Source organism: Orycteropus afer, unplaced genomic scaffold (assembly GCF_000298275.1).
Source record: "Orycteropus afer afer isolate SDZICR_OR568_19922 unplaced genomic scaffold, OryAfe1.0 scaffold00545, whole genome shotgun sequence".
NCBI classification, from domain to species: Eukaryota; Metazoa; Chordata; class Mammalia; order Tubulidentata; family Orycteropodidae; genus Orycteropus; species Orycteropus afer.
The window spans coordinates 1,715,774-1,722,816 of NW_006922132.1; positions in this window are offsets into that span (position 1 = coordinate 1,715,774).

Consider the following 7,043-nt stretch of genomic DNA (forward strand, 5'->3'; position numbering starts at 1 on the left):
TGGTTGACGAATGAGGGGAAGGCCTTCAACAAGATGGATTGACAGTGGCTGCGACAATGGGCTCAAGTATAGCAGGGACCGTGGAACCAGTGTGGGACCTGGCAATGTTTTGTTCTGCTATGCATGGGGTGGCTATGAGTCTGAGATGACTCGATGACACCTAACAACAACAACAACAACAATCGACTTGTTCACCCATTCATCCACTGATAGACATATAGGCTGTTTCCATCCTTTTGCTGTTGTGAATAATCCTGCAATGAAAATGTGTGTGCATAGGTCTGTTCATGCCATAGCTCTTCTTTTTCTAGGGTGTATACCCAGGAGTGAGATTGTTGTTGAGGTGTTGAAATTATATGTATATATATATTTGTTGTTGTTATGTGCTGTGGAGTTGGGCCCGACTCTTCTCAGTCTGCTCCATTGGTCTCTGTGTCTGTTGTACCAGTACCAGGCTGTTTGACTATGGTGGCTGTACAGTAGGTTTTGAGATTAGGAAGTGTGAGGTTTCCTCCTATGCTTTTCTTCTTTAATAATGTTTTATTTATGCAGCACCTCTTTCCTTTCCATATAAAGCTGGTGATTAATTCATCCATGTCATTAAAGAATTTTGTAGAATCTTGGATTTGGATTGTATTATATCTATAGATTACTTTGCATAGCCTTGACATTTTCACAATGTTAAATCTGCCTATCCATGAGCATGGTATGCTTTTCCAGTTACATAGTTATCCTTTGGTTTCTTGCAAGTTTCTTCAAGGGCAGAAGAAATTGCTCTTCCTTTGCCTCAAATTCCTCTTTCAAGCCTGAGGAAGTACTTGGTGCAGAGAACTGGCTCAGTTATAGGAAGTCTTCATTGATTGCTGATGGAGATTAGCTAGGAATTGGGAATAAAGAGTTTCCACAATAAATAGCTAAGAAAATATCTGTGAATGGAGATCTTTTAAGTTGCTGATGACACAAACAACAGGAACTATTACTACTACACTTACTCTTTACTTGTACTGGTGTATTACAGACTTTATTTCATTTACTTCTCACAATATCACTATAAACTTGGTATTTTTATTCTAAACTATGGATGAAGAACCTGAGGCCCAGTGAGGTTGTTACAGAATGTAACCAATGTCACACAGCTGGTAAAAGGCAGATGAGAGGAAGCACAGCAACTTTGTATCCAGCTTTCTTTGGAAAGCTCTACTGTGCAAATTCAGGCTTGGATGGTTGTTTAGAGTACTGTATGGGTTAGAGGTGCCACTGACCTGACCCCTAACATTCAGTGCTATCAATCCTTCTGGTGACTTACTTGGTGAATTAGTTTCCTGAGGCTGCTGTAACAAAGACACAAATGGGTGGCTTGTATTGTCTTACAGTTCAGGAAACTGGGTCATGCTGTTTCTGAAGGCTGCTCAAGAGAATCCTCCTTAATCTTTTCCTGTCTTCTGATGGTTCCTGGCAAACCTTGATGTTTCTTGCTTGTAGGTACCTCACTTCAGCTTCTGTCTCTGTTGTCACATGGTCCTCTCGGTGTATTTCTGTTTTCTCTTCTTATAAGGGCAGCAATCATTGGATTAGGGACTATCCTAAACTAGTAGGAATCCCTGGCTGATGAAAATGGTTAACATCACATTCAACAGTTAATCAAATAGTTTAAGGTTCAAGTCCACCCAGAGGTACCTCAGAAGAAAGGTCTGGCAGTGTATGTTTGAAAAATCAGTGATTAAAAGTCATATGAAGCACAGCTCTACTGTGACATTCATGGGATTGTCCTGAGTTGCACTAGCCTTGATGGGAACTGTTTTTTGTAATCCAGTATGACTTCATCTTAACTTGATCATATCTTCTAAGATCCTATTTCCAAATAAATTCATATTTATAGGTAAAGGTATCAGGACTTGAACATTTTTTTTTTTTTTCAAAGACACAACTTGACCCACAGGATCTGGTAAGAAAGAAGGATTGATAAGATTCATAACTATCTTTCCTTGAGCAAATGTTCATTACATATTTTTTTGGCCCTCACTGTTTCAGTTACTGTGTTAAGATCTGTCTTCACCCTCGAGGCTATCCATATCTTGTAGGGATAACAAACAAGTTACTAGGTTGTTAAACAATGTGGTTCAGGGCTTAATAGAAGCAAGCACAGAGCACTTTGGGAGCCCAGAGAGGAGCATCTCACTCAGGACTGGTTAGTGGGGAGAGATTGATCAAGGAAGCCTTCTGGGAACCAGTGGCTGCTCATCCACCACTCCCATTTGGGTGAAGGTGAATGACTGAAAGTAAATGTTGTGCAGATATTTACAGGTTTTATTCCTGGCCTTGTGCCTTATGCACACCCACCACCTGTCTGTCAGTGGGGACTTTTACATTGCTATGATGCTGAACAGGTTTCAGCAGAGCTTCCACCCTGACATGGACTAGGAAGAAAGGCCTAGCCATCTATTTTTGAAAAACAATCAATGAAAACCCTACTGGTCACTTTAATCTGATCTGCAATTGATCATGGGGATGACTTCAGACCAGACAGAATTCATTCCACTGTGCATGGTGTTGCCATGAGTCGGAGGCCAACTTGATGGTAGTAATCAACAACAACAACGGGTCTGAGACCAGCCCTTTTAGGATGCATGAGAGAGTATGAAAGGTTTTGGCAGCTGCTTGGAATTCAGAACACTGGGAGTTCAGGGGAGAGGGTGATGTGGTAAGAGAGAAGAGTGCTAAGCTGAGCGTGGTCGGGTCCCAGAAGACATGACAGGAGTCAAAGAAGTCACCTGGCAGCTCCACAGATGGAAGCCTTGGATGGTGATGAACTAGGGATGTAGGCTAAAACTCAGCACTCTGCAAAATCGTGTCTGCTGTGAGCACCCCATACATTTACTTACAGGAGGCAGTAAAAGATCCTTACACAGATCTTTTGTGGCACTAGGAAGGGTTAGTGGGTCAGGCTGAGGAGCCAGGGACCCTCCTGCAAGCAGGTTTATAAGGAGATAACTCACAGAATGTGGAGGTTCACAGTGTGATTCCTTATAAGAAAATAGGTCCAGGTCTCTGCGGAAAGCAGAAGCCAATTTGGGCCTCAAAAGAATACTTAGGAGTCTTGTCAATCAAAAAGCCCCTTGAATAAAGCATTCTCAAGGGAATGATGTTTCTAGAATGACAGCTGTAGGCAGCCTGTCTTCCTGCAGTCTCTGAGCCCTCCCAAGCTCTGATGAAAGGACTGGCCAGAAATGGCCTCAATCAATTCCCCTTTATCTCTTCTTTTCTCTTCCTAAAGCAAGATAATCCTGAGTTTTGCAATCTTTCCACATCCGGTATGTAGCATCCATTGATTTTTTTTGTAGTTGCTTTTGCCAGTCGATATAGGTACTGAAGGGGAATGGCTGAAGCTTGGGCTTAGCCACTCTGAAATCCTGATCTTGAGTGGGAAGTTCAGACTCCTGAAAGTCACTACATTTTTTTTTTTTAAAGGGCCAGGTCCTAGAGGCTATAATACACAGGTTTTCTTTGAGGGATGCATAGTAATTCTGATTTAATGCTATTCCATTTTATAAAGCCCCAGACCAAACCTTCTTCCTTAGTATTCTATCAGACCACACAGTAGTACAATGCTGCATGGAGACACCATTGCTTACTTACAAGAGAGGAAAGGCACAGATATACCTGTAACAAAAGGTCAAATCATAGCAGATTTAGAACGCATTATCTCCTTTGACATCTAGTTCAATCTTTGCATGAAGTCAATGTTTTAAGAATGAAGAATTTGAGCCTCAGATGGGAAACCATTCACACATTTAGCAACCATCTACTGAACAACCACTTTGGGCCCAGTATTAGTCTTGATGCTGGGGATCCAATTCAATTGGAAGAGATCAAGTTCCTGTCTTCCTATCATTTATTCACAGGTAAGGAGTGTTGGAAATAGACTTGTACTCAAGTTTCCTGCTTCCAGTGCAGCAGGAGGGATTTCCAGAGGTTTGTGGAGCAGAGCTTTGACACTCACTGGCTGTGTGATCTTGGGCAAATTGCTTTTAAGTTCCTGTAGGCTCCATGTATTTATTGATGAAACAGACATAATAATTGGATGTGCATCAGGAAGTTGCTGAGAAGTTTAGAGATTATGGAAACTTAATACCTGACATGTAGTTAGAGTTCAAGGACAATTTTCATTACTATGCAGTGACAGCTGTGAAGGGTTGGAAGAGGGAATGATTCCTTCCTAGTTAGGGAGAAAATCAGAGAAAACTTCTCCAAGGAGATTGCCTTGACCTGAACATTGGAAGACAAGCTTTTATTCTTAGGGAAATATCGTTTCTTCTCTGTTAGAAAATGCTTAATTGAGACCTTCTTAGTCTTTTATATAACGTTTTTACTTACACACTGGAATTAGTCCCAAAATGTGTGAGTCCAAGGCAGTAAATTGAATGTCTCAGCAAGATTCATAAAAAAGAAGGGGATCTGGGTAACATGATTTGGAATTGCAAATAAATATGAAATCAGGTTCAGTGCTTTTATAAACCCTTCTATATGATGACAAATTAAGTGTGGGTGATGAAGTCAGATGAAAAGCCTAGATTTGAATCTGGGTTCCACTAGGTGCTAGCTGTGTGCCTTGAATAAGTGAAGTAAACCCTCTAGATCTCAGTCCCTTATGCATAATATGAAAACAACAACCCCTGCATTATGGGGTTCAGTGAGTCTTAAGGCTAGTAAAGCACTTAACATGGTGCCTGGTTGAACAAAACATAGTTAAAATAAAATTGTGCCCCCAAGTCTGGATTCTTCTTGTTTATTCACTTTGGTTAATGGTATGGCTTGAGGGAAAGAGCACTGTGCTTGTTACTCAAAGTCATGTGTCCAGTCCTGGTCAGGTTTCTAAATAACTATAGGCTGATATGGATAAAGTAAAGCTTTCAAGACCTCCATTTACTGATATGACAAGACTCAAATGGAGGAGAAACAGCTACAAATATCCATTAATAATTGGAACATGGAATGTACGAAGTATGAATATAGGAAAATTGGAAGTTGTCATAAATGAAATGGAACACTTAGAGACTGATATCCTAGGCATTAGTGAGCTGAAGTAGACTGGTTTTGGCCATTTTGAATCAGACAACAATATGATCTACTATACCAGGAATGATAATTTGAAGAGGAATGGCATGGTATTCATCATCACAAAGGATATTTCAAGATCTGTTCTGAAGTACAATGCTGTCAGTGATAGGATAATATCCATACTTCTACACAGAAGACCAGTTAATATGACTATTATTCAAATTTATGCACCAACCACTAAAGCCAAAGATGATGAAATTGAAGATTTTTATCCACATCTGTTGTCTGAAAATGACCAAACTTGCAATCAAGATGTATTAATTATCACTGGTGACTGGAATGCAAAAGTTGGAAACAAAGAAGAATCACCAGTAGTTTGGCCAAGGAAAATTTGTCCTTGGTGACAGAAATAATGCTGGAAATTGCATGGCGAAATTTTGCAAGACCAACAACTTATTCATTGCAAAGACCTTTTTTCAGCAGCACAAATGGTGGCTGTGCATGTGGACTTTGCCAAATGGAACACACAGGAATCAGATTGACTACATCTGTGGCAAGAGGCAATGGAAAATCTCAATCTCTTCAGCCAAAATAAGGCCAGGAGCTGATTGTGGAACAGACCATCAACTGCTCATTTGCAAGTTCAACTTGAAGTTAAAGACAATTTTAAAAAGTCCATGAGAGCAAAAATATGATCTTGAATATATCCTTCCTGAATTTAGAGACCATCTATGAATAGATTTGATGCATTGAACACCAATGACTGAAAACCAGAAGAATTGTGGGATGACATCAAGAACATCATCCATGAAAAAAGCAAGAAGTCATTAAAAAGACAAGAAAAAAAGAGAAAAGACCAAAATGGATGTCTAAAGAGACTCTGAAGCTTGCCTTTGAGTGGAGAGTAGCCAAAGCAAATGGAAGAAATGACAAGATAAAAAAGCTGAACAGAAGATTTCAAAGAGCAGCTTGAGCAGACAAAGCCTGATTACTATAATGAAATGTGCAAAGACTTGGAGTTAGAAAACCAAAAGGGAAGAACATGCTCAGCATTTTTCAAGCTGAAAGAACTGAGGAAAAAAATTAAGCCTTGAGTTGAAATACTGAAAGATTCTATGGGCAAAATATTGAATGATGAAGGAAACATCAAAAGAATATGGAAGGAATACAGAATCACTGTACCAAAAAGAAACTGGTCAATGTTCATCCATTTCAGGAGGCAAAATATGTTCAAGAACCAATGATATTGAAGGAAGAAGTTGAAGCTGCACTGAAGGAATTGGTGAAGAACTAGGCTCCAGAAACTGACAGAATACCCACTGAGATATTTCAACAAAGGGATGCCCCATTGGAGGCACTCATTTGGCTATGCCAAGAGATTTGGAAGACAGCTACCTGGCCAACTGGCTGGAAGTGATCCATATATGTAACCATTCCAAAGAAAGGTGATCCCATCGAAGGTGGAAATTATTGAACAGGGCAAGTACTCAGGTAAGGGGAGGGAACCCAGGCCACACCCCACAAGTGACAAGGTGAGACAGTGAGGGAAAGGAGAGAAAAAGGTCAAGGGGACAGGGACAGAATGAGGAGGCAGCAGCAGGGATCCATGTTGCAGGTTTCAAACAGCTAAGGGAGACAAACTTCTGTGTTGGTTTGTCCTATTGTGGTGATGTGTTGTTGTGAGGCTTGAGGCTGTGCCACTGGTGTTTCAAACCCAGTGGGGTGCACATGGTGCACAGGTTTCAGTGAGGCTTGCAGACTGAGACAGACTAGGAAGAAGGAAAATGCTATCCACTTCTCAAAGAATTGGCCAGGCAAAACCTTACGAATAGCAGATAAACACTGTCGGATACATTACTGTGCAACTTTATGAATAGTCTGGAAACATTGTCCAATACAGAGGAGGAGGATGAGTCACTTAGGTTAGAATGCTCTCAAAATATGACTGGGAAAGAGAAGCATCATCAGAGTAAAACAAGTCTTAC